Source organism: Parasteatoda tepidariorum, chromosome 7, assembly GCF_043381705.1.
Source record: "Parasteatoda tepidariorum isolate YZ-2023 chromosome 7, CAS_Ptep_4.0, whole genome shotgun sequence".
Taxonomy (NCBI): Eukaryota; Metazoa; Arthropoda; class Arachnida; order Araneae; family Theridiidae; genus Parasteatoda; species Parasteatoda tepidariorum.
The window spans coordinates 32,097,388-32,125,267 of NC_092210.1; the positions used below are offsets into that span (position 1 = coordinate 32,097,388).

Consider the following 27,880-nt stretch of genomic DNA (forward strand, 5'->3'; position numbering starts at 1 on the left):
TATGGTCACCCCTGACAGACAGACAGCATGCACAACGAGTATGCATGCTGTTAATAAGGGAGTTAAGGAGGACTTGTGGAAGACCCTCCCATTCTTCCACCAGAGCAATTTTTAACTCCAGAATGGTTCTGGGGGGAGGTTGGCGCATCGCAATAGCTCTCCCAAGAGCATCCCAAGCATGTTCAATATGATTCAAGTCAGGGGATTTGGCTGGCCAATCCATTCGTTAAATATCCTCGCTTTCCAGATACTCTTCAACCATAAGAGCCTTATGTGGTCGCGCATTGTCGTCCATAAAAATGAACCCAGGGCCAACAGCGCCCCTGAAAAGACGCACATAGGGCACTAGGACCTGCTGCCTGTACCTCTGGACATTCACGGAATTATTGTCAAACACATGGAGCGGTGTGCGGGTATCTTACAAGTGCGAATGAATGTGCGAAAATGCTTTCCATCTCTTAATTTTGTCCACCAGTGTATTTGTATATATATTGACTCAATTGTGTGGTTTCACATATTTGTATTATATTAAAGGGAAAAAATAGAAATAGAATAACTTTAAGAATCGGGAATAAAATTTAATAATATTCCTGTAATACCGATATACCGATATATCTAGTAAAAATAGAATCAATGTGAAAAATATCAGGAACATGCTGATTGGTAGAAAAACAAAATATTTTTTCTGTGCAAATATTTCAGTGCATATGCGCTGTTAATAAAAAAAGGAAAGGGAATTCGAAGTAAAAGAAACGATGAAAAAATTCTTTAAGAAGTACTTACTAGGGGTATACGTATTCGTCAGGAAATAAGAGATAATTCGTTAAAGCTCGTAAAAAGTTCTACGAGAACTACTTATTGCCTTCGGAAGTTTTTGTCGCGGAGAGAAATTTAGAAAATATATGTTCTAATTAAGGAAAATATTTTCTTTCCTAACCTATATGAAGATGATGCTTATGGACATGTGTTATCTTTATTGATGCAAAAGATGTTCTTTTCATTAATATAATAGGCTATAACTTATTAACCTGTTCAAGAAATTAAAAGTAGGTTTTTATAAAAATATGTTTTTATGTAACACTTATATTGCCGAAAATATTTAGAATTATAATCATAACTTATTCATATTTAATCAGAAATATTAATAATTTGTTCAATAAACAATGAAAGAAATAGAACGATTGAGAAACCTATAAAAATTGTTATTATATAGCTTTTTGAAAAATGAAACGTTCTATCACTGCATTAATCGTAATATCCATGACAAGATAAATAAAGTTGAAGAAAAATGATATCGTAAAAATATAATACATTTTCACTATAATAAACAATTTAATCAAGCAGTTTCCTTTCGATATCATATTTCTCTTCAATGACAGTAAGCCTAAAATCTCTAGCTATATTTTATGGTTAATACTATTAAATCTTAGACTATATAATCTTTTTGCAGTAGAATGTAGTATAAATACAAAAATAATGCCGATGATTAGTTATCTTCTGATTAAATTGTTATTTGTTTTTGAAATAATATCAATCTTGTGATCAATCTGTATCATTCAAAAATTGCGCTCGTTGCATTTATTTTGTTGGGTAAAACAAATAGTATGCCCTCTGTCACTAAAGGTCAGTTTATAATTATTCGTATTCCATAAATACTTACATTATTTTAAACAAAGAGAAACTTATAAAGAGTTTCCATTCTAATATTAGAGCATATAAATAGGCGACGCGTTTTATTCAAATGGCAACACTTACTCAAACGTTTCAGCACCACGCAACGGCAAAAAGCTTAACTACCGGATAGATTGATGAGTTAATCGCTTTTTATTCTTTTATTTTTAATTGAATTTATTAAATTTACTGTAATCATTTGGTTATTTGTTTCAGTTTAGATATATAAGAGACTTAGATGTTAATTTTTTAAGTATGTTAAGTATGTAAATAAAGACAAAAGTACATTTTGCCAAGAAGATTTAGAATTTATTTTTAATATTTTAAATTCTAATTACTTTTTTGTTCTTAACTTTATTTCAATAATAAATAAAATACGTATTTATATGGATGACATGCACTATTATTACTTTTCAACTTATAACAGAGTAAGTAAGAAAAAGCTTTATTAATGCTGTTATTTTTTATTTTCTTAGTAAACGGTAGAATTTATTATATGATAGAATTAAAGAGTGAATAAAATATGACAGAAAAAGTCCTTACGAACACTAGAACTAAAATCTAAGAAAAAAGATAAGAAAAGTTTATGTTTCTACTCAAATGTACAGTGTGAAAAAATTTCAAAACACTTACATAAATTTACGTAATTTTATCTTTATTCGACAGTTTTTTATTGACATAAAAAAAACTCAATTTTAGAACTAATTATGAATCACAGAGAATTATTATTCATTCATATCACAAATGTAATCCTACGGAAATAAACATAATGACAGGTACATTAAATTATAAGTCGTAGCGTGTCAATTATTTAAATATAGTGTGTATCAACTAACCGTCACCTTCAAATGGGGCTTGAGGGCGCAGCGGTCCATTGGACTAGGAGAAACTTTTCGAAAAGCTTCGTGGGGACGTCAGAGAGGATTGTCATATAGGGTTTATTGTTCATGATTTTAACGATTTCTTCGGCAGTTATATTTATTTATTTTTATTCAAAAGTGAAATTCAAAAACAATATATTTTTAAGGATTAAGATTAAACAATGATAAATATTGATAAGGGAAACATTGAGTAAGAACAATTAAACAATGAGTAAAATTTTACTGTGAAAAATTCATCCATTGCTATTGATTCATCATCAACGAGAACGTTAGGTAAGCAGTGATAAATATGATAATGCGAGGAAGAACTCATCCTAACGCTTTCATTGTCAGCTAAAACGTTAGGTACGCAAATATATACAATGATAAATTAGATACAATAAAAAACTCACCCGTTGCTTTTCATTCTAAGCTTGTTCATTAGGTAAGCATAATTAAACAATGAGAAATAAGGTTATACGATGAAAATTCACCAACGTTTCAACGCCTTTATCATCAGCGAAATGTCATGTAAGCAAATATAATCAATGATAAATAAGATTATACGATGAAAAAAAATCATTTGCTGTTTTTGACTCTAAGATTTCATCAATTTTTAACCTTTTGTGGAAAGATGGTTACTCTCAGTCACCAGAAAGTCGCCCAAAGTTTCAGTTCTTTCAACCACCAAAGTAAAGAATTAAAAGTACTTCACTACAGAACAGCACTGTTCATTTTAGTTGATAGGTTTTGGAGATCTATAAAATATATGCCTTACAGTTTTGTGCAGTGATGATTAATATAAATTGACTGATTATATAGATAGAGAGGGGATATAAATCTAGTTGAAATAAACTTTTTGAATAAAATTAATTCAATTACTGCGAAAATGTTACTAAAAGAAAAATACTGCATATAGAATAGTCAAAGAATAAAATTTAAAACAATTTTTGCCAGACTAAGTTGAGTTACATATGAAAAGACAGATTTTGTAAAAATCTCCAATTAAAATTTAAAAAAAAACAAGCATAATTTTTACTTTTTCAAATTAAGTATTTCTAAATGGAGCTTCTGACAGATGCATGAAAAACACAGTCGCTTTTATTCTAAACTAATTTCTGGTTAGAAATTTCTAATGAAGGTCATTAGAAAAGAGAAGAAAATTTTGTTTGAAAGCTGACACATTAAGTTTCGAGGTGAGACACATTAAGCTTCGTTTTCAAGCTGTTTTAAAGATAGTTATAATGAAAACTGTAAGCCGTTGGTGGTGAAATGTATTTTCAAAAAATACATTTTGGTTTCAATGTTTCAAAAAATTATTTTCGCAATAGAAGTGTAATTTACTTTCGAGAAGAACTGGAAGGAACTGTAATCGTTTGGTTAACTAGGATCGTTTGCATATTCAGTAGAAAGGCGAATTAGTTTTAGGAAAAAGGAAAATATTAAGTAAAGCTGGGAAGTGTGAACATAAAGTTTATTTCACATTAAATAAATCATTAGAAGCTCTTTCAATGTCAATATTCTAGTAACTTTATAAGGAAAAAAAGGAAGGCAAGAGTTGGTTATCATAATTTTGTTTTCAACGTAATAGCAACATAAGAACTTTCATTAGTATTTTATAACCGTCGTTGAAAAGCCGACCTAATGTTTTGGTTTTACGACTACTAATGTACTAATTGCGACTACTCCGTAGCCTTGTAATTTTGAACCCAATCCAGAAGACAATGGAACTCTTGAATAAAGTATTGGGAGAAATTCGTCTTCGTGGAGCACTTTTTGATGGAACTAACCCACATTTGTGTTACATGGAGAGGAACGCCATGAAAACCTCCCATGGTGAGACCGATAACATGGGGGCTTTAACCCATGATCCGTCTACCACTGAGGATATTTTACGTCAGCATTGCGGTTGGTGCGAGCCGGGTGCGGAATTCGTATCGACCAGCCATCGCTGGGATTCAAACTCAGTTCACCTCATTGGAAGGCGAATGCTCTATCCCCTGAGTCACCACGGCTCTTTCTTTAGTATTATCATTGTCACGAGGTGCTTGCTTAGCTGATGGCATCCTCTTCCCTCCAAGCGTTGTGAGTGTGGAGGTAATAGGTTCGAATCCCACGTTAAGCCTGAATTTATCTTTGTGTTATGTCCTCTAATTTGTGCTACTTGTTCTTAAACTTATCTGGAGTTTATAACCAGTTCTTTGTATACAAATCCGCACATGTATGGGAATGCATAAATAAATAAAAATCGATATCCTAAATTATATCATAACTATTATTATTAAAACATTGATTATTGTTAAAAAATATTCATTTTAAAGTGGGAAAAACTTATTTTAAATTGTGAGGTAATTCATACAATGCATGTTAAAAATTTTTTTTTGTATGCAACATGTCCGCTTCACTTTAAAACATTTTTTAGGTCAGGTAAATTTAATTATAGCGGAATAAACATGAAAGTTAACTGAACAGTTGAATACGTGCATCAATTTTTAATAATATATACAATACAAGTTTCATAATATAAAATAATTAATACAATTGATAATTATTTTTAATGAAGTGAAATATTATTTTCCATGCTGAAATATTGTTTTTAAGTTGAATAATGTAAATTATTGTAGAATAAATAGACACCTAAAATAAATAGAGTAAGAAACAGATACTACTTCAAAGCACAAATCTATAACGGAAATCTATAATTTAAAATGAAAAGCAATTACTACTTGTTCCAAGAATAATTAAATTTAACTAAAAAATAAAATTAATTAACGAGTAAGAATTTCTATTATTGCAATTTTTTACCATTTCTAAAAAAATAAAAATTACAAATTATAGTTCTAAAACATCGTATGTTTCAAACTATAAGACATAGTATAACTTTTTGAATTATTAAAAAAAGAAACTGTATCGATAATAAAACGTTTGGTACTTAAATCATCAAAATTATAGTTCTAAATCATCTTTAGTTTTTTAACTATAAGATTTAGCATAACTTTTCGAATCATTAAAAAAAAAAGAACTGTTTCGATAATAAAATGTTTGGCCCTTACATTGTCAAAATTATAGTTCTAAATTATCTTAAGTTCTAAACTATAAGACGCAGCATAACTTTTCGAATTATTTATTAAAAAAAAAAAACTATCGATAATAAAACGTTTGGTACTTACATCGAAATTGCAGGCTCAAGAGTTGCATTTTTGGAAGCATGTCCGACAGCAGGGGTATTACAGAGTGAAGGGTTATCCGAAGAGCACGTGACGGGAAATTTGAGAGGTTTTTTAAATGCCTACCTCTACCAGAGATGGTGTTGCCTTTACGCGATTACCTCCGACATGCCGGCAAAGAGAGATCATTCCCTCTTTAATTACAGAAAGCAACTATCCCGCTGATAATCGGGCCGTTAGTTTGTTTATTTATTTTTACCTTCCTACTCATTTCAATGCTATATTATGCAGGAATGCAATAACACGTTATCATTTATTTTTATTTTCTTTTAAAAAATGCAAGTCAATTGAATGTATTTAAAAGGTAAGTTAATGAAAATACGTAACAAGTTTTGAGTGAAAAAATTTGAGTTGGTGGCAGATTTAAATATCTTTTTAATTTTACTATATTGCAGAATGAGCTGATTTTGAGTATATGCAGATAAACAGTGATAAGGGGCCGTCCACAAATGATATCACAAAGAGAGGGAAACATAAATTGTGACATCATACAAATTTTTTAGAAACAAAACATTTAAAATTACAGATGAAATATTTTTTATTATTTATTTTGATATTTTACAAGAATTAACAATTACACTCTCAAGTGCCATCAACCAAATTAAATGAGTTCAAAACAGCTGACCATATTTATAGTTTTAAACGCATGGCTTTTTCGAAGATTGTAATCGTTATATGCAACAGCGGCTTAATACTCGTATTTTCAACAAGCAGCCTAATAAAACTAACCTTTTGATTTGAGAATTGAAAGAGATGTATTTAAACAAAGTGTTAAATGAAAGTCGCTGTTAGATATCAAATATTATGGAATATATAAAGACATCCTACGAACCTACAGGTTCTTGGTTCAAATCCTGCCGGCAGTCAACGAACATCACTTTTAACCCTTTCCCTCACATCGCTTTTGAGGCAATGCATTCTGCTCAAAAATAAGTAAATGCTCTTTCAATTTTAAATATGCTAGGTTTTCAAATTTGTTTCGGAGATATTTTGTCACATTTTTGCTCAATTATAAGAAAAACTTTTTTACAGTCCACTTTTTTGAAAGAATTCATAAAATTATTCATAATTATAGCTAAATTCAGTCATAGATACTAGAGTTAAAGCAAATTTCATTCATTTTCAAGTTTGATCAGCATTAGTGAACTGATTATCGGTAATATACTGTTAGTTATCTTAATTTTGTTTTTACAATAATTGTAGCCTTATTTAAAAATAAAAACTTAAAAATGTAGGTAATAAACTTTTATTGAAGTTTGTAATTATAAGTATTTGAACGGTTGAGATATTGCTTCATCAAAAATTCATACTTTAAAGCTTTCGACCATCTAAATAATAAATTTATATCTTTTGAAAAGCTCTTAATATATAGCTCTTATTTAAAAGCTTTTAGCAGTCCAAATAACAAATTCATATTTAAAAAAGCTTGACAGTTAATACTTAAGTAATGAATTCTGTACTTATCTAATAGTTAATTTAAAAAGAAAAAAAAATAAATAAATCCACGGATTGAAAATTTATTAGCATTACTGTATTAAGCATTAAGAAGAATGACAGATACAGTAAAGTTTAATTATTATGAACTATAAGTATCCATTGTTGGTAACAATCTTTAAAAATTTTATCTTTTCTTAAAAAAAGTCGTTCTTATAAAAGCCTATATAAATCGTTAAAAAATACGTTAATTTTTATAAAAATCTAAGTGATATTTTGGTAATCGCTTAGTGATAAAGAGACAAGTATTTAATCTATAAAAAAAATGGTTGATACAATGTTGACATAACTTGTTCATTTTTATCATTTCAAATTCGGCATTTCAAATTCAAAATAAGAATTCGTTTGAGTCCCAAAAACAAACAAATACATAACTAAAATCTTTCTGCCGTTGAAATAAAAAGACATTTTTTAAATTTTTTGCCCAAATTGAACATTTTCTTTAGTGAGATATCTGATATTGATACCCAAAATCATTAAAAAAAGATTAAATGATATAGTTGGCCAAGCATACTATCGTCGAGTATTACCAAAGCATTTAAGTTTAAACAGGATTTTTTTTACTAAACTTCTCGTGTTTCTCAGAAGCTTTTCAATCGATTATTACTTAATTAAAAACTTCATTTCAAAAATATGCAAATTGGAACTAACAATCGACATGTTTCAAGGGCTCAAAAACAGTTTCAAGACTTGTTAGATGTGAATGAGAAGAACAAAGGTGATTTTAAATATAAAGCGTAAAGTTGAAAATGGAAAAATAATGGTGGGAAACAAAACCAGAAAAACTACAGTAGCCGAGAGAGACAAAGAAGATGAAAAACAGAATAAGAAAAATTTGCCCCTCGGCCACTGTATTGTTTCCTGTTCCGTTTCTCATCTTTTTTTCTTTCTTGGTTTCTGCGGTTTTTCTAGTTTTGTTTCTCATTTTTATTTTTCTATTTTTTGCTGGCAACGATACGTTTCATATTTCAGATCACTTATGTTTCTTCACGCCTGTACATTCACGCCTGGCGAGTCTTGAAAATGGGCGCCTTATTTTGAGCAGGACTGTTATTTCTAATTTGTATATTTTTGAAGCGAATGAGGTTTTTAATCATGAAATGTCATACTTACATACATACCGCTTCAGTTGCTTGCAATTATTCATTAAATTTTTAAATCGATTATTCACATTTCTATTCGTGGTTTAAATAGTATTTTACATGGCACTACTTTAATTCTGTTATGTTTATTTTAATGTAGATTTTATGACTGCAATTCGTTTTTAGACCGCCTCTATTTTGTTCCCTTTAAAAATTTTAAATATAAATTTCATTTAAGTAACTAAATTCTCCCTTTCTCATTAAATATACAACCATTATATTTAATTAGATTCACTTTCTTTAAGAATTTCATTTTACTGATATCATCTACATCAGAGACTGTAGTTACATGGTATCATCGTTTTACAAAAACGTCAAAGATGATTAATTTTTATGAACCTTTTTAAAAATATTCTCTAATACAAGTATATCTTAATATCTTAGTGAATTGCAGAAAACTTTCCACATTTCGCATTGTTCTCTAAATAAAAAAGCGATTTCAAAAAGTTTCCTTTTCCCCCCGAGTTACCAATAAGTATCCCTTACATAATAGAATTTATGTGTTAATTTCAAATTTCAACCATGAATCTATTCCTCATATTTATTTTAAAAATCGCAGCCTTAGCTTAAATATATCTGACATATATAGGTACTACTAAAGTAATATATTCCTGGAATATTATTTATAAGTTAATCGAGTCGAAATATAAATATTTATTCGAGTATAAGTCAATCGAGTTTAAAAATAAATATCGAGTTTAAATATAAGTAGTAATATTTTCTGCAAATAAACTAACAATTTTTAAAAGTTTCCTTTTTTCGAGTATCAAATAAATTTTATATACAGATACTTCAATATTATAAGTAGGTAATGGCATATATATTTTAATATAATATTATTTATCGGTAAAGACATATATAGGTACTCCTAAAGTAAAATATTCCAGGAATAACATTAATAAATTAATCGAGTATAAATAAAAATATCGAGTTTCAATATAAATGTATTATAAATATAATATTTTTTTTGAGTGAACTAACAATTTCTTAAAATTTTCTTTTTTTCGAGTTTCAAATAAATTTTATATGCAGGTACTTCAATATTATATGTAGGTAATATCATATATATTTCAATATAATATTATTTATCGGTAAAGACATATATAGGCACTCCTAAAGTAAGATATTCCAGGAATAACATTAATAAATTAATCGAGTATAAATAAAAATATCAAGTTTAAATATAAATGTATTATAAATATAAAAAAAAATTTCTGAATGAACTAACAATTTCTTAACATTTTCCTTTTTTCGAGTTTCAAATAAATATCACTTATATAATAGACTTTTTTCAGATTTTAGTTTTGCATCTGTTACTGATATTTACTTTAAGAATACCAACTTTAGCGCAAACATATCTGACATATATGGGTACTCCTAAAGTAATATATTCCAGGAATAATATTTATAAGCAAATCGAGTTAAAATATAAATATTGGCAGCATCCATTTCAGAAACATGTTTTTCATCAGCAAGATAGAGATGTCACCTACTCTAGACTAATATCGCCGAACAGGAGAGCAACACAAACATAACTTTCAAGTAATATGTCAAGAACATGATACTCCAAAAGTTAATTAAGTAATGAACTAGTTTGTTGGGAGCAGTACTTGAATAATTAATTAATTTTCTTCCTTTTTACAGATCTGAATCTACATGTTACACAAAATTCTAATCGTTTTCTTAGTTGAAATGAAAATTTTTTTTATGTATTTTTTTTTTTTAAGTACAAACAAATATTAATTGAAGTGCAGCGAAATTAGGGGTATAGTAAATGTTGATTCTACGCTGAGAAAAACTGTATGGTCAAAACTACCAGAATATAGTAAAATTTACCGTATTTCTGGTTCAACGGGAACACTAAAAAGTTTGATAATTTTTGCAGAAACGCTTTGGTGATGATGTTTGTAAAATTAAAAATGAAATTGAGTTTTTTAATACGTGATAAAATTTGCTAATTTTACCTTAGAGCAAGGCGTAGAAGTCATTTATACAGTTTAATTTTTTCAGTTTCGTATTTTTTACTTAATGTGGGGTTATAAGAACAATAATTTTCAAAACTAGAATTGCCGGTAAACTGTTACCACATGAATGAAAAAATTACCAAAATGAAGAGTTTAAATACCGTACATTTTGATTTTATCAACCAGAATAATACTTTTCCTTTCAATTTCTTAAAACCTAGAAATGATATTACCATACAGTACAATAATTTTACCAGAATTCTTCCTCCGTGTAGTACATATGATTGATTTGAGAAAGGACTTATGATTAAAAAAATATGGGGTACAAATAAAAAAAAAATTTTATTTTAATATTTATAACTATTTATGTCTTTCGTTAAAGCATGTTTCAGAAGTCAAGTAAGAAGAAATTTTCAAGTAAGAAGAAATAAATCACTGATATTAACTCAAAATTACGATTATTTTTTATTGATTCATAAAGTATACAGCATAGGGTTATAGGGCACATTGAAGAAATGGTTACTATGATTTTGATGACACTTATATGAAACCTTTTTACGAAATATTCTGTTGAACATCACTGATAGACAGAATTCAATTTCCGCCATAGATGAAAGACTGGGTGTGGGCTTGATATCATAAATAGGTCCCATGGTATTAAATTTCTTGATCTGGGCGGCCAATGCTGATTATTAAAAAGGAAATTTACGCAACCGAGAATACGTCAACATCGATCAAACATGTAACTCAGTATTTTTTTTTTCACGTGGCGCTCTTTTTTAACTGCCAGTTTTGTGCTGCCATCTTTTTCGTTGCAACATTTTATTGCACAAATGGCACAAAGTTTAAATATCACGTGAATTTTTGTTCCTCTTTTAGACCTGGAACAAATTTTTGTGTGATTGCCAGCTAGAAAGCACTTTGAATCATAAGATTTGTTTCGCAAATTATAATTTCAATTATGCACATTTTAATTCTATAAATTCTTTTTAATAACAACAAACAATAAGTTTCAATTCAACAAACGAAAAGTATGAATCTTATATTAGTTATTAAAAGGCATGCTGCTCATCGATAAATACTTCTATAATACTTATTATTGAACAGGGAAGTATTTATGTATGGAGCAATTAATATAAAATAGTTCTGTTTTTGTTTCAAGTTATGTGATGTTCTCTTATGAAGTTGTTATTAAAATGAATATGAAACTAATTTAGTTGTAATATACCGTTTAAAGTGCTTTTTCAAAGTAGAAAAAAATCCTTTAAAAAATTCTTCCAATCTAAACACGTTTATATATTCCTGATGAAACTGAAGTATGTTAGAAAGACAAAATGCAATGCATAGAGATACACTTTATTAGCACTCACACTTTAATATGCACTTTAATAAGTTACAATAAGTTAGTACTCTTTTGTTTTAAACTGTACAATAATTTCTTAAAATCATTCATTCAGTCAAAAATCAAATCAATTTCTATTGCTGTATACAAGAAAAACCAATAGAAAAAGGAAAAAACCAATGTTTGATAAAAGGTTACGTAGTTGACTAAGAAAGGTTTACAAACTAAGGCAAACAACGTTAAAGAGCACAAAAATATTTATAAAATACAGACAGCTGTTTCGGATGCTCAAAGGGAAACCTTCATCAGTGCAACAGAAGAAAGGTATTTAAGAAAGAATTAGCTTTCGCTTTAAACTTCTAAAACTGACATTCAGACTAAACTACATTTGTGGACAGATTGAAGGAAAAAATATCAATGCTCGAAGAAAGATTACATCATTGGCTAAAAAGATGTATTGTTTAATTTAAATTAAATGATGGTTTCTTCCAATACAATCATCTGTTCAAACGAAAACAAGCAAGCCATCAACGTTTGCCATAATGTAACGTAAATGGTCAAAATAGGTTTATGTTTTGTTTTAAATCATATGATAGTTTTTTCCAAAACAGTCATTTAGACAAAAATTAACATTAACTTCTGTAGCTGAATTAAAGAAAATAAAAACGAGCTATTTGGCAGAAGGTCACATAGTGGGCTAAAATCTTTTTTATCTTTTTTTTATTAAGTTGTATAATAACTTCGTTAAGAACAGTTATTTATTCAGACAAAAGACAAATTGATTTCTGGGACTATTTGCAAAAAAATATGTCAACATCTGTTAATAGGTTACGTTTTCGTCTGAAAAGGTAAATATTTGTTTCATTTGTTGTATAATAATTTCTTTAAAAGCAGTAACTGTTTCAGACAAAAACTCGTATTGATTTCTGGGGATCTTTGCAGAAAAAACCAATACCAGTACCTGGTAAAAGGCTACGCTTTCAGCTGCAAAGGTACAAACTTTTTTTATTACCAACAGCAACGAAAAAAATAAAAAAATTCTCTTTTCCTGGACCTATGTAATGATATCAGTATGAAAGTATAATTTCGTCTATTAATACTTATTGAGATTTTTATGAGATATAATTTAAAAATTTAGTTACTAATGCTTATTTTGACATTCGATGTAGGTTGTTATTGAATTAAAACGCACATAGGCAAAAAATTCCTCTAAATTTACCTTATTGAATGGTAATGGCATTTCTGGTAAAAAAAATATCGTTTTCATTAGTAAAATCAAAATATATGGTAATTTTCTGTTCAAACGTTAAGAGTTTACCGAAAATTTTAGTTTTCAAAATTATATTTCTTATTACCACAAGTTTAAAAAAAATAAGAAAATGAAAAAAGAGTTTAACCGTATAAAAGGTTTTTATCTCATAATCTAAGGTTTCATGATAAATTTACCAAATTTTTTACATTTTATAAAATCATGTTTTATCGTTAATTTTACAAAAAGCGCTTCAGTAAAAATTACCGAGCATTTTGGTGTTCTCATAGAGCCAAAAACACGGAAAAACTTAGAGAATATAGAGAAAAACACGGAAGAGCCATATTCTGGTAGTTTTGACAATATTTTTTTTCTCATCGTAGAATGTTTGATATATTCTTTCCAGAACGCTTTTTTTAAAAATTTTTTAGATTAATCTTTTTTATAATTTTGTTAGAAAAAGTATGCTAGTACACAAAGAAAGGAGTACAACCGGTTGGTAATTAATGCTTACAAAAACGTACTTTTTTATTTTATGCGTGCAAAATTGCTAAATATGATAGTTTAACTACCTAAAAATGTAAATAGTATAAATTTCATAGCCACTTCTTAAATTAACTAAGAAAAAATCGTTTAAAAAACACTGAGAAATTAACAGCTCAGAGTTTTACTCATATCACAGCAACAAATGATAAATTAAAAAAATTAAAAAGTATTGACTAATTAAAAATTGACTAATTGAAAAAAAGATCTATTCATTTAACTAATCAATTTAAAATTATGGTAATTAAAAGCTAGCTTAGATGAACTGACAAAAAATAAAAACTATATTTTTTATTGGTTTTTAAGATATAGGTTTCACCATGTATTTATACCACCTCAAGCAGCACATTTTTAAATTTAATTAAATTCTAAAAAAATCTTAAAAAAACCTTTTTTTCAAGTTATAATATGTATTTATCCCCTTAAAATATTCCAGATTTTACTGTGAAATTCTCATTCAGACATGAGGAAAAAAAATATTGTATAGTTACATTTCTTTTAGTTTCTGCCAATACAATGTAGTTTTTCAAACATATTTTATTGCTATAAATAATTTTACACTAATTACATAAAGAGGATTCATTTATAATAGCTATTACTAAAAATTTTTATTACATTTATCGGTAAATTCTTAACTTTCGAATGATTTATTTTATAAGACGTGGAAATCTTAATTTAGACCGACTTCTATATTTAATTACTAAGATAAATTATGCAAGCATTTTTAACAATTTTTCAAAATTTACCGTTCATTTCATAATAATGCTGTACTTTTATAATTTTATTTCAGTTTATTTCATAAGTTGGTACAATGGAAATTAAATTAAAATACGAACAATTAGTTAAATCAGGGCTGCTAATCGATACTATTTTAAGATAGAAACTAAAGCTTGTTCATTGCTGTCGTACTGCAGAGATTTCTGTATAAGAGAGAGAGCACAATTAAAGCTCTTTGTTTAAAAACTATTTACAAAGAAGGGGTTGTTGTCTGTTCGCTTCAAATCGTCGTTTATTGTTAGAGAGATTATTCTCAACTGATTTGGTTTCAACCCTTTCCTTAATGTCACACAATGAGAAACTACTACTGTTTCAAAGAATATTTGAAATTAAATGCTATTAATATGACGAAATTAAAAAAAGTATGTATATATTAAAAAATATTAGATTTATATGGTTTGTTTCATCATGTCTATTTTCCTGTTAGATTTTTTTGCTTTATCATTATTAACTTGAAAACTTGATATAAGTTTGATATATATATATATATATATATATATATATATATATATATATATATATATATATATATATATATATATATATATATATATATATATATATATATATATATATATATATATATATATATATATATATATATATATATATATATATATATATATATATATATATATATATATATATATATATATATATATATATATATATATATATATATATANGTGTCATAAGGGTCGAATCGTCATGGATTGGTTCGAGGAATATTCCAGCGACTTTCAAGTCATGTCTTAGCCCCCAAATTCACCTGACCTTAATCCAATAGAGCATTTGTGGTCCTACTTGGAAAACTAAATTCGTGCGGCTACGCAACCCCCTCGCAATGTGAGGGAATTGCGGGACCAGTTGGTTAGCGCTTGGTGTCAGATACCTCAGACTACCTATCAACACCTGGTGAAATCAATGCCATGGCGGGTGCTAGCAGTTTTGAGGGCTAAAGGTGGTCCTACATGTTATTAGCAGGGTGGTCATAATGTAATGGCTCTTCGGTGTATATAGCATATCTATATAGTTTAATACTTGCGCTTTAAATTTAATTGTTATAAACGTTAAAGTCTCTTTAGGCATTTCTTCCATTTTCTTATTTTGAAACATTTTTTTTTCGGTATAAATTTGATTCTGTTAAAAACTTCTAAAAAGAATAAAATAAAAGAATTTTTATTCAAAACTTTTTGTCACAAAATTGCTCTACTAATTTTTGTTATTTTTGTTAAAATTAGTTTTCTTATTAAAATAAATATTATTTTTAAAAAAAATATTTTATTGTAGTTTAATTAAGTAAGAAAACAATATATAACTGTCAGTATTTAAAAAAAATGCATGGAAAATTATGCAGATATTTTAAACATAAAATTGTCTACCTAAATACAACCTAACCTAAATATTGAACCTGATATAACCTGAATGTACTTAACCTAAATATTGAATTCTTTTCTTAGGATTTGACGTGATTAATTCATTTGTACAAATTTAAATAATTCTTCCTCACATCTCTAGCAAATGAAAATATTTTTTTTAAAAATTGCTAATGACTTATTTTTTAGGTATACGATATCTCGTATTTTTACCTACAACACAACTATTAATTTTTTAAGTAAAAATAACAAGCGAAAATTGAACAATTATCCCTCTAAGTTGTTACACTTATATGTAATTCCTTTGTAAAATCGATAATTGTACACTATAAAAAAAAGTTTTTCAAAATTGAGCAAAAATGTGTCAAAATAGCTCTGAAACAAATAAAAGTCGAATTAAAAAAACCCACGTACTCAAAATTAAATCAGCATATACTGATTTTTTAGGAAAATGCATAGGTGATGTGGCGGGAGAAATGTGTGAAACAGATGTCCATTGGCTGTCGGCAGGATTCAAAACAAGGAAGACCGGGTTCGTAAGTAGGATGTTTTAACTATCAAAATGGTACAACTTAGTCCAGGGAGAGTTAGGTAGTTTTATATATATCATCAAAAGTGATATATTAAAAACTTCATAGCTCAAAAGTGTCTAAGGTATTGTGAAATAAGCAAAATGTGAAATTAAAATTATTGACTAAGCTATTGGTACCCCATTTTCCAAATCGCAACCCTTTGTACCATTGAAATTGGAAATTAGTATCGCACGCTGTGTCATTGCGGCGGCCATTATATAAAGCTTAACTATCCCAGTGCTGGGTTGTATAACAATGGTCGTCTGAACATTCTACTACGATCACGGAGATCTTACCTTGGTTCAAATCCTTTGGGCAGCTAACAAACATCTCTTATTCTCACATTTCCCTCTGTAATTTTTTGAGACTATGCATCTTGCTCAAAAATAAATAGATGCTTTTTTAATTTTGAATACATAGGGTTTTTAAATTCGACCTTTATTTGTCTCGGAGATAACTTGGCAAATTTTTGCTCAATTTTCACAAAAACCCTTTTTGAAGTCAAAATGTATCGTTTGTACACATATCTCATAAACGGCAACACGCTTTTTTGCTTTGTCAAAAACTTTTAAAATGGCACAATTATCACTCAAAATTTTTGTACTCGTCGTCAATCTTACGGGCAGAATCGCATTTATGTAAATTTGCCATTAGTACTAAATGACGACACGTTTCAGCTGTGTAAAATTTCCATACAACTGAACAATTATTCCTCAGAAGTGTTGCAATTCTACAATTGTTCTACAATACTTAGTTTAAACAAAAATACATTACTTTTAATCTATTCGACAGTGTAGGTCTTCTATGACAACACATTGCCGTTTTGTCCAAAAACGTGAAAATCGATAATATATATTATCGATTTTCACGTTTTTTCACGTTTAATTTAACTTAATTTTATTTTATAACCAGCGTTGAACCTCCGACCCAATTCTGAGTTGTAGAATTTCAATTAAGTTGTTTCAATTTGATAGAGCACATATTTTAGCTACCACCACATGTTTCAGCTTTGTAAAAAGCATGTCAATTAATAGTTTTGCAATCAAATCTGAATTATTTTGGTACTTTTTCCTTATTCCTTTGACCAATTGCATCTTGTATTCGATATAACTAATGAAGGGTATAAATAACTATTTCTAATACAATTAATGAAATTAAAAAGAGAATGCATTGTTAAAATTTGAAGAAATTTACTTTAGTAAAACTTATATTAATTCTATACACAGTAAATTTCAAATTTATAAATAATATTTTCATACACGGAGAAAACAATTCTGATAAATTACCATGCTGAATCGGAATACAATTTCTGATAAAAAACAACATAATTCTGGTTAATAAAATAAAAATATACGGTATTTAAACCATTGTCTTGGTAATTTTTCCAGTCATAAGGTAACGATTTATCGGAAAGTTTTGTTTTCATAATTATAATTCTTATTACCACACATTTAGTAAAAAATATCAAGCACATTTAACTTCTTAACATTAACATTTTCCTTCTCGTTCCCGTGAAAATGACGGGGTGAGATTTCGCGCTATTTCTCGCTCCCGTGATATTGACGGGCTGGAGTGTTCAGTAGTAACGCGCCAATAAGAATAAAACTATTTCATTTCTTTTCCTGGAAAACATTTTATTTCTAATTTTACGCACCTGATGCCAGTACCAGGATGCAGCACTAATCAAATACGTAATACAAATACAAAAGTCAGAAAAATAGGCACTTTTATGACCGTTTTCTTGAAAATTAACCGATCGTTAAGGGGTTAACTGGATAAGTGGTTTTTATATCATGATCTAAGGTATCTTGATAAATTACCATACTTCACCAAAAGTACAAAATTTCTTCACGTATTATAAAATCATACTTTAATGTTAACTTTATCAAAATCATTACCAAAACACTTCGGTAAAAATACCGAGCTTTTTTGGTGTTATTATAAAACCAGGAACACGCTAAATTTTACCACATTCTGGAAGCTCTGATCAAACTTTTTTCTCATTGTAGTTATCATTTTTATACTACATAAAGTGTCTTAAAAAGTCCTAACAATTTTTCAATCTATTAAAATCTACGCAAAAAAGAAAAAAATCTTACCTCAATAGCAATAAATTATCCTTATCACTTTGTAGACTTCTTGCGATCCAGTAAGGAATACAATGCTCGAGTTCTCTTAAATGAACAGAGCAATAAACAAAACATATTTATCCAAATAAGAAATCATATCTTTATCCCATTGCTAAAAGTAAAAACTGTAACTTCCTGAGTTCAAATGTATACTCTGAACATTAACTAAATACAACCTCTCTTTGTATGGAAACAAAGAAATCGTTTGATGGTGCTTCTGGAGTTGTTTAATTGCTCTCAGAGAGGTTTTATTATAATAAAGAGAAGGGGTTGTTTGTCTGGAAGTGGTCGCGGTTCGTTTCAGAGTTTAAGATCTCAAAACTGAAGCCGTTTATTCAAACTAACATCAGATAGAATGAATGGTTTGGAAAACAGTGAGAAAAGTATGCAAAGAGTTGAGAGAAAACAAAATGACGAATCAGCTTGAACTTTGATTTTTTGTTATGATAAGGAAACAAGAATAAGCTGGGAGAAAAAAAATTTCTGTATTGTATGGACCGTACTGCAAAACCATAATTTTGGTAATCAAGTAAAAACAAGCGGTATTTAAACCATTAAAATTGGTATTTTACCCCGTTCATATGATAATCAATCATGCGATTATGAGTAAATATGGTTCACGTTCATATGATAAAATCTTTTACTTTATATTACTTTCTTGATAAAGATGTTTAAAAGAAAATGGTTATGATATACAATTAAGCATTTGTTTTCGTTGTTTGTTTATAAAATATGATTTGTTGGTTTTTGAACATTTACACAGAGAAAAAAATTCTGGTAAAATTATTGTTCCGTATGGTAATGACTTTTTTTGGTACCCAAAATTTCGGTAATAAAAACCAAAACATACGGCATTTAAACCATTCATTTGATAATTTATCTGATTTATCTGTTCATATAGTAACGGTTTCACGGTTCTAATTTCAAAATTATAATTCTTATTAGCTCACATTTAGTACAAAATAAAAAACTGGAAAGTGAATTTAACCAAATAATTTTTATGCCATGTTTTAAGATATCATGATAAAATCTTCAAATTTTGACACATTTATCTACTTTTATCACAAATTATAACACCATATTTTGTTGTTAATTTTTCTAAAGTCATTACCAAAGCACTTTGATAAAAAAATATCGAGCTTTTTGGCCTTTTAATAAAGCTCGTAACACGATAAATTTTATCATTTTCCGGCAGTTCTGACCATTCTTTTTCTTTTCTCAGTGAGAAATTGAATTTTCAAAATTATAACTGGAGCATCGATGATATGTTTAGAAGAAATGATATTGTTAGATATTATGAATGATAATGAATTATACTTAAGGGATGGGGATATTTAAAAATAAGCAAGAATGTTTGGGCATCACTTAAATAGCAATTTTAATTAATGTTAATTGCTCCATAGAATTTCCACAACTTTATATTTAAAGAGATGAACAACAACAACAACAAAAACTCAATAATTTAAAACTAAATTCTCTGCTTATTCATGCATTTTTATTTACTGAAATGCTATTTTTAGACTTTATAAAGAGAAACAATTTCTTTTATTCTGAAACCCTAACATAAACGATTATTAATCCATATAGATTTTTGCATTAAGAAGAAAGCGAAGAACCATCAGTTGAAGAAAAGGAGATATATATCTCTGGTTTATTGTACAACACTTTTGTATTTTTGTTTATTGTATTGCACTTTTTAATACAGATATATCATATGTAAGAAATATTTCTATGCATAATGTTTCTAAGGCGTTTAAATTTATAAATTTGCATGGTAAAGTAGTTGATGTTAAATTACGAAAGAATTGCTCGTAAGAAAAATTCAACCAGTAGTTTTGTTTTAAAATGATTTTTCTCTGTGTAAAATTTGTATACATGTACAATGTGCTTGAAAAACACCCGGAGTAACTTTTGATTTAATGATCGAATTTTGACTATTACTCAATCTGAGTGGTTGGAGTGGATAACCAATCAAATATGCTTATTAATTAGTAAATGACATTTTAAGTTACGAAATCAGGCACAAAACCGTATTTTCTCTGAATAAAGATACCTTTTTCCACGGATTTGCCTGCCTTTCCCACAAAATAGGGGGAGGGGCGCAGCCGTAATTTAGGAAATATAGTCCCACTAGTATGGTCAAGAGAGCGATCCCTTAGTGTTATTTTTACTTTTTGGGGATTTTGCCATATCTCGAGAAGTTTTTAAGCGAATTGAATTTTTTTTTGTATACAATTGTGAAACTTGTTTATTTAAAGATAATTTAATGCAAAAAAATTTATAATAATTATTTATTATTTTCTACTCAACAGTCAAAAAAATTTTGAATTGTTAGTTATACAAATTTTTACGTCAATTTAAAGAATGTAATTTTAGACGGCAAAAAACAGAATTGAAACGCGATTGATTCCTGAGAAATTTTTAAATGTATGGCTTTTTGAATATTTTGTTACATTTTTACGAGCAGGGTGTCCGTAATCACGACACTTAATATATAATTTTAGAGTCCTTAACATATATTTTTAGAACCCATTCGAATCCCTAATATAATTTCAGATTTCTCAGGAATTAAATAAGAATTATGCATGTTAAAAACCGTAATTTACAACGATTCTAATTTGAATTATATTACGAAGAAAACGAATTTAAATTATACTACGAAGGAAACGAATTAGAATTATGATACGAAGAAAAATAAAACCTTATCAATGGTCTCACACATTATGATTATTATAACTAATACAATGTTCAGCCATCATGTTATTATGAATTGTTTTGTTAATCTTATGATTCCTTACTAAAAAGAATCTTTATCTATTTATAATCGTTGAATTTCATCAACGATTTTAATTGGAATTATACTACGCAGAAAAGTAAATCCCTGTCAATAGTCTCACACACTTCTGATTATTATTAATAATACGTTTTATTATAAATTGTTTTACTAATCTAATGCTTCTTTATTAAAACGAATCTTTAGCTATTTATAACCATTAAATTTTATCAACGATTTTTCTCCAAATTATTACTCACTAGATAACAGACCGTATACCAAATTATCCTTCTGGTAAATGTCATTTTAAGACCCTGCTGCTCGTCAAAAAGATTTTATTGTTGTTAAGAAAGCCATATTACGTCCATTAGAGGTCACTGACTTTCATTCGGTGTCCGAGAAAAAATAAGCCAGCACCACTTGACTTAAAAAAAAAAACAAATTTCTATAACTTAATCTAAAAATATCTCAGAATTTCTACCTTAGAAGTCTTCACAAAGATATTAATGTTTGTTAATAAAATATATTTTAAAGATTAAGTTTACAAACATAATGATGCACGGCGAAAAGAGTTCTGGTAAAATTACCGTAATGTGTGGTAATGACATTTCTGGTTAAAGAAATAAACATAAATCTGATTAATAAAACCCAAAATATTCGGTATTTAAATCAGTCATTAGGTAATTTTTCCGCTCATATGTTTTACCGTACATTTTGGGTTTTAAAACCATAGATCTTATTTCCATGCTTTTAATAAAAAATACAAAACTGAAAAGTAAATTTAACTACCCAAATGGTTTTTATGGCATAATCTAAGATATCATGAAAAAATTACCAAATTTTATCACAGATTATAAAACCATACTTTATCGTTAAATTTACTAAAATCATTACCAAAGCACTTCGGTAAAAATTATCGAGCTTTTTGCTGTTCCCATAGAGCCAAAAACATTACCATATTCTGATAGTTTTAACCATACGTTTTTTCTCAGTGTGAAAGGAAGACTTCAAGCAGAGGGGAGGGGAAGCTTCGAATGCTAATTATTAATTTAGTGTAAGAAAATAATATATCTTTCTTTTAGATTGGATTTTTTAAAGTCTTTTATGAAACTCTTATTAAGTCTCACAATCAAGCCTTCTAATCTTAATTGTTTTTTAAAAAATAACTTTCAATCGATAAGTCAAACACTTTTTTGTTAAATCTAAACTACTACAAAAAATTTAAATAGTTTCTTTTGAATGGAAAAACAGCCTTAATAAGTCGAAATAATAAGAGCAAAAAATAATACAAATTCTGCAATAACACCGAATTTTATTATTAATTTCTTAACAAGACTCTTAATGTTAGTTATAACAATTTTACTATAATAATAGTTTACTTTTAAGTTGCATGATTCTAAAACAAATTTAGTTATTTCTTTCATATAATTCTAGAAAATAAATTTTGTTAATAAAAGAAAACAGGAAAACGAGCAATGAAAGAGCAAATAAAACTTTTTTTTGTTGTCTTTTTCTAAATATGAAATTTTATATACATACGTAATGTAATTTTTTAAATATATTTAATTTACTTTTCATTACTGCTAAAGTATTTAAATTATTCCTAATTATTTTAATCTAGGTAAAGAAGTTACAAAATATGTTTTTAATACGCATTTTATGTCATTTGCGCAATCTCACCTACATGAATTTGTTGCGTGGTGCGCACATGCCTTGTTGCTGTCAAAGTGAAAAGGAGTTTTATAGACATACTAATTTACTAATCAGGGTCTAAGATATATGAATGCACAATTATCCATATTACCTACATTCGTTGCCCTAGTAAAAAAATCAATTTAAACTAGCGAATTATTCCATTTATCATATGGAACTCGTACACTTGTAAATATTTGGCTTAAGGAACTTGCATACGAAGGACATTTTCAATGGAAAAATATATTTTGCAAATAGCTACTTGATTCCTTTAATTTAATTTTCTCTAATTCCCTATACCGTCATCTAAAATATTCACAACTAAATTCTTCATTTATGTTTTGATATCATAAAATGCCACAGGGAGAAAACAATTCTGGTAAAAATACCGAACTGCATGGTAATGACATTTCTGGTAAGAAAAAAGAAAACCCTACAATATTCTGTTTTATAAAATCAAAATATACGGTATTTAAGCCCTTCATTTGATAATTTTTCCGTTCATTTCGTAATATTTATCAAAAAATACTGTTTTTCAAAATTATAGTTTTTAGATGCTTTTTGGTAAGCCGGGAGCAAGGAAATTCAGCTTGCTTTTTAAATTTTATTATTATTTATTTTTTTACCTATTTATTAAACGTTCGAAACAAAAATATCAACTAAGAAAATAAGAAGTCGAATTTCCTTGCTCCCGGCTAACCGAAAAGTAACAGTTCTTATAATTACACATTTAGTAAAAAACGCAAAACTGAAAAATAAATTTTACCGAATAAATTTTTTTATGCTATGCTCTAATGTATCATGATAAAATTATCGAATTTTACCAATTTTATTAATAAGGTATATTATTAGCTAATACTATTAGTTAATATTAAAAGTTAACGGGGGAAAAACTCACATTGAAAAGCAATGTAATCAATGTAATTATTTTGTTTCGAGAATCAAATCTTTTAAGTGAAATTCTTTTTCTACAATAAAGAAAAGATTATCTTAAAACCAAATTGCGTGGAAAGAGACATTTGTATCTTCGTAAGAAAATTAAACTAAACGAAATGTGTAATTTTATTGCAGATAGACGGTGTACTGTAATTTGAAGAACGTGTCTGCGTTTTGAAATGGCTAAAATTACATTTGGTGGAATTGCTTTCGGCTCCAGATCTATCAATAACGTAACAAAGACGTCGATGTAACTTAAAATTAAGGAATAATAAAACTTTTAAAGGAAATAAAGCAACATAACATTTCTGGTAAAAAAAAAAAAATTCTGGTCATAAAAACCAAAATATTTAAATCAGTAATTTGGTAACTTTTCTCTTCACTTAGTAACGGTCTACTGGAAATTCTGGTTTTTAAAATTATAGTTCTTATTACCAGACATTTAGTAAAAAAATAAAAGACTGAAAGGAAAATTTAAACGAATGAAGGGTATTATGTAGTTTTTAATATCCTACGAAATGTATATTATCAATAATTAATATTTTTATATCTTTTTGCGTTTTAATATTCAATATAAATATGCAATGAAAATTGTGGAACTGGATCGATTAGTTTAGAATTTATGAATGCTTTGGATGGAAGGAGATTTTTTTTAAACAAAATTATCAGTTATTATAATTATCAATTATTTATAATTTTTACTGTAAAGATGTGCACGGAGAAAAAACATTTCGGTGAAACTACCATACTGTGTGGTACATTTCTGGTAAAAAATGAACAGGAATTCTGGTTATAAATACCAAAAACCAAAATATGGGGAATTTAAATAATTTATTTGGAAAATTTTCCCTTTACATAGTAGCGATTAACTAGAAAGTCTGGTTATCAAAATTATAATACTTATTACTAGACATTTAGTTAAAACTATAGGACTGAAAAGTAGATTAAACTGAACTAATGGTTTTCTTGCCATGCTCATAGATTTCATCATAAATCATTTGTCAAGTTTTTATCACATAATAGAAAGCTAAGTTTTATTGTTAGTTTTACCAAAATCATAACCAAAGCTCTTCGGCGATAATTAACGAGCTGTATGGTGTTTCCATAGAGCCAGAAATATGGTAAATTTTACCATATTCTAGCTGTTTTGAAAATAATTTTTTCTCAGTGGGCTTGAGATGAATGAGAAAAGAATTTTTTTTAGGTTTAGTAAAATGTCTATACTTTAGTATGTAAATGTAAGCTGTTAAAGAACTTAAACTATTTAGAACGCAAAAAGACTTAATAAAATTATATGCTTATAACTTATACGGGATCATAATCTTTTTATGTTTTGAATCGGCTGAAACTTTTACTTGTAAGTGCACGTAAAGAACTCTTCCTTTGTAAAGAAGTTGTAATGTAAAAATCTCTATTTTAATTGGATAAAGAATTTTTATGCTTTAAATCGCGTCAAATTTTTAGTATGAAAGCATTAAAAATATTTAAAACCAAAAATGATTTATCGCGAATTCAAATGAAAAAAAAAGCATTATTCTAAGGAATAAGTTGTTAAAAATAGCATTAAAGCATTAATTTGCAAGTTAAGTTGTTAAACACCATGGTAGCAATTTTTTTCGAATTTGCTTTATGGAACTTATATAAAGAAATTTAACAGTAGATAAAAAAAATCTAAGCTTTCAGATGATACCAAACACATTTTTACCACAAAAATAATTTCGAATATAAAACTTAAACAAAAAAGAAGAGGAAGTGTACAATGTGAAATTAAAATGAAAGATTACATTCAGAGATTAAAGCGCAGACGCTTCACTTAAAATGCAGATGGACTGATATGACAGTTGATAGGATTCCCGCCCCGCCAGTTGCTCTTTATCCATTACTCGCATATATGATATATGTGTTGTAATAAGCTATAGATTTTTCCCTGTTTTCAGTTCAATTTATCATCTATGGCCCAAAAATGAATTGTACCGTGGACTTTAAATGATTTGAACATCCGTGAATAAAAAAGAAAGTCACAATCTTTGGAATAGTCACGCAAACGATATTTTACGAGAAAGCATTCTTGGAAGAAATTTAGAAAGCGATATATCATATTGATATCGTGTTTGTGGAACAATAAAACAATTCTTTCTTCAGGAAGCAGATCGGAAATAGAAAGTAATTATATAAAGCGAACTATAATTTTTGCATTTAAAAATTATATTATGTTGGTTGTAAATAATAATTTTTTTCCCCTTACACTTACCTAATATATAATTAGAAAATAGCTTTAAAAAATAGCTTATTAAATTTGAGTGTTTATTTATCTAAAAAGGAAAAAAACATGTAAAATATTTTATTTATTATATGAATTTAGCAAATATTACAGGGTTAATTTGAAGTTAAAGTTAATGTAAAGTAATAAAACAATTTGAAGTATTTAGATTGCAGGGGAAACGTAGGAAGTTGAACTTAGAAGAGGTTTGAGCTGCCTATCCTTTTAATATTTAAAAATTTATTTAACTGACGAATGTTAGATTGCATCACTTTTCCAGCTGGTCATACACTGTTTCTGTTTATCTGCCATTTTCAAGTAAAATCAAGATTAATGAGAAATCGCATGTTGTATCTTTTTCATCCAGAAAAGCAATTTTTTGTGTTTGCTAGTTCTTACCTCAAATGCATTTCTTATTGAAAACGCAAATAATAGGCAAATGTTAAATTAATTATGTTCTTATGGATTAATATTCTAAAAACCAGCTAAATGATTGTTTACTTGCATTTTCTATTTTCAACTGTTTTAATTTCTTTTTTTTTTCTTCAAAATTGCTTTTAAAAGAGACTGATCGTATCAATTATTGCGGAAGATAACACTATCAAAGAACATAAAAAAAGATGCACATTGTTTAAAATTTCTAAGGGCTAAAAAACCTCTAATGGATGCAGTTTTAAATGGCTAAAAAACCGTATAGTTTTGTATTCATGGTTTTACAACCATACTAGTTGTAAACGATATCAAAACCGTAAAGATAAAAAAAAAATTTCTTTACCGTAAGCTTTACGATTAATTGGATGAACAGACTGTTGACGGTTATTTTACCATAATTTTAGAATGAAATTTCAAATGGTGCAACATTTAAATAAAAAATATATAATAAAATAAAATAAAGAAAACTTTACCAATCATTAAAAAAAATGAAGAAAAAATAAAATTTAATTCAGACACTTCAGGCAAATTGAACTAAATCTAATTTTACTCAGTTTACTGAGAAAAACTGAATTCATTCAGCAGATTTAGTTCAGTTTTGCTCATCCCCCCACAGCGAATAATTATTCTGTATCTCTTAAGACTTTTTTCAGCTCAGGTTTTAATAATCCATTTAATCCTAATTGTTAAAACCTTCCTTATAAATAACTCAGTTTTTACACTCTTGATTACAGATTTTAAATCAGCGATACGAAAGTTTCTAAACTCTGTTATGATCTAAGATCTGTATTACCACTCCTCAAGCGGCGAATGACGAAATTTACTGGCATGGGTTCCTATGTAATTTTAATCCTGATTATATGTCCCAGCTCCACAAGAAGTTTGTCGCAACACATCCGCAACTTCCTGTTTTATACAGGGTTATTCATAATTTCCTCTGTTTACTACAACCTTATGTTTACTACAACTGACTTCAGTGGTACATGTTACTGCCATCTACCGGCAACTGCTTAAATTAAAACTTGAATACTCTCGGAATAATTTCATATGTTCTTTTTTGCCATATTCGTCTCCGTTTTTTTCCTATAACGCTTCGAAACCCCGGAGGGAATTATGAATAACCCTGTATAACGTTTTTTAAACGAGTACATTTTGACAAAAAATGGACTGTAAAATTCATTAAGAGAACTGTAGCGTGAAGAGAGAAATCGATTACAGATTTGAAATCAGTGATACGAAAGTAACTAAGATCTGCAAAAGGTATCATGCAACAGAAAAAAAAATTGTTTTCCAGTGTAATTCATTAATAGTATTTTATCTTTAAAAAAACGACTGTAAAATAAATTTTTATTATTGGAAACCACCTACTTTTTCTTTAAAAGAAAGATCATCGGCTCTTAAATAGACTGACTTTAAAAAGTTTTATGGATATTCACTTTGA

General features: G+C 27.9%; 1 protein-coding gene across 2 annotated transcripts in view; it reads right to left on the bottom strand.

Moving 5' to 3' along the window:
* Positions 1-18,452, bottom strand: part of LOC107446710 (neuroglobin) — a 50,734-nt gene extending 32,282 nt beyond the window's left edge. Inside the window, exon 1 of one of the 2 annotated variants that reach the window (XM_016061427.3) lies at positions 18,317-18,452. The gene's annotated coding sequence lies outside the window, so the exon portion shown is untranslated. Of the gene's footprint in view, positions 1-5,701; positions 5,831-18,316 lie in introns of those variants that run through there. The other variant, XM_043048109.2, reaches the window with a different exon arrangement.
* Positions 18,453-27,880: the final 9,428 nt, after the last annotated feature.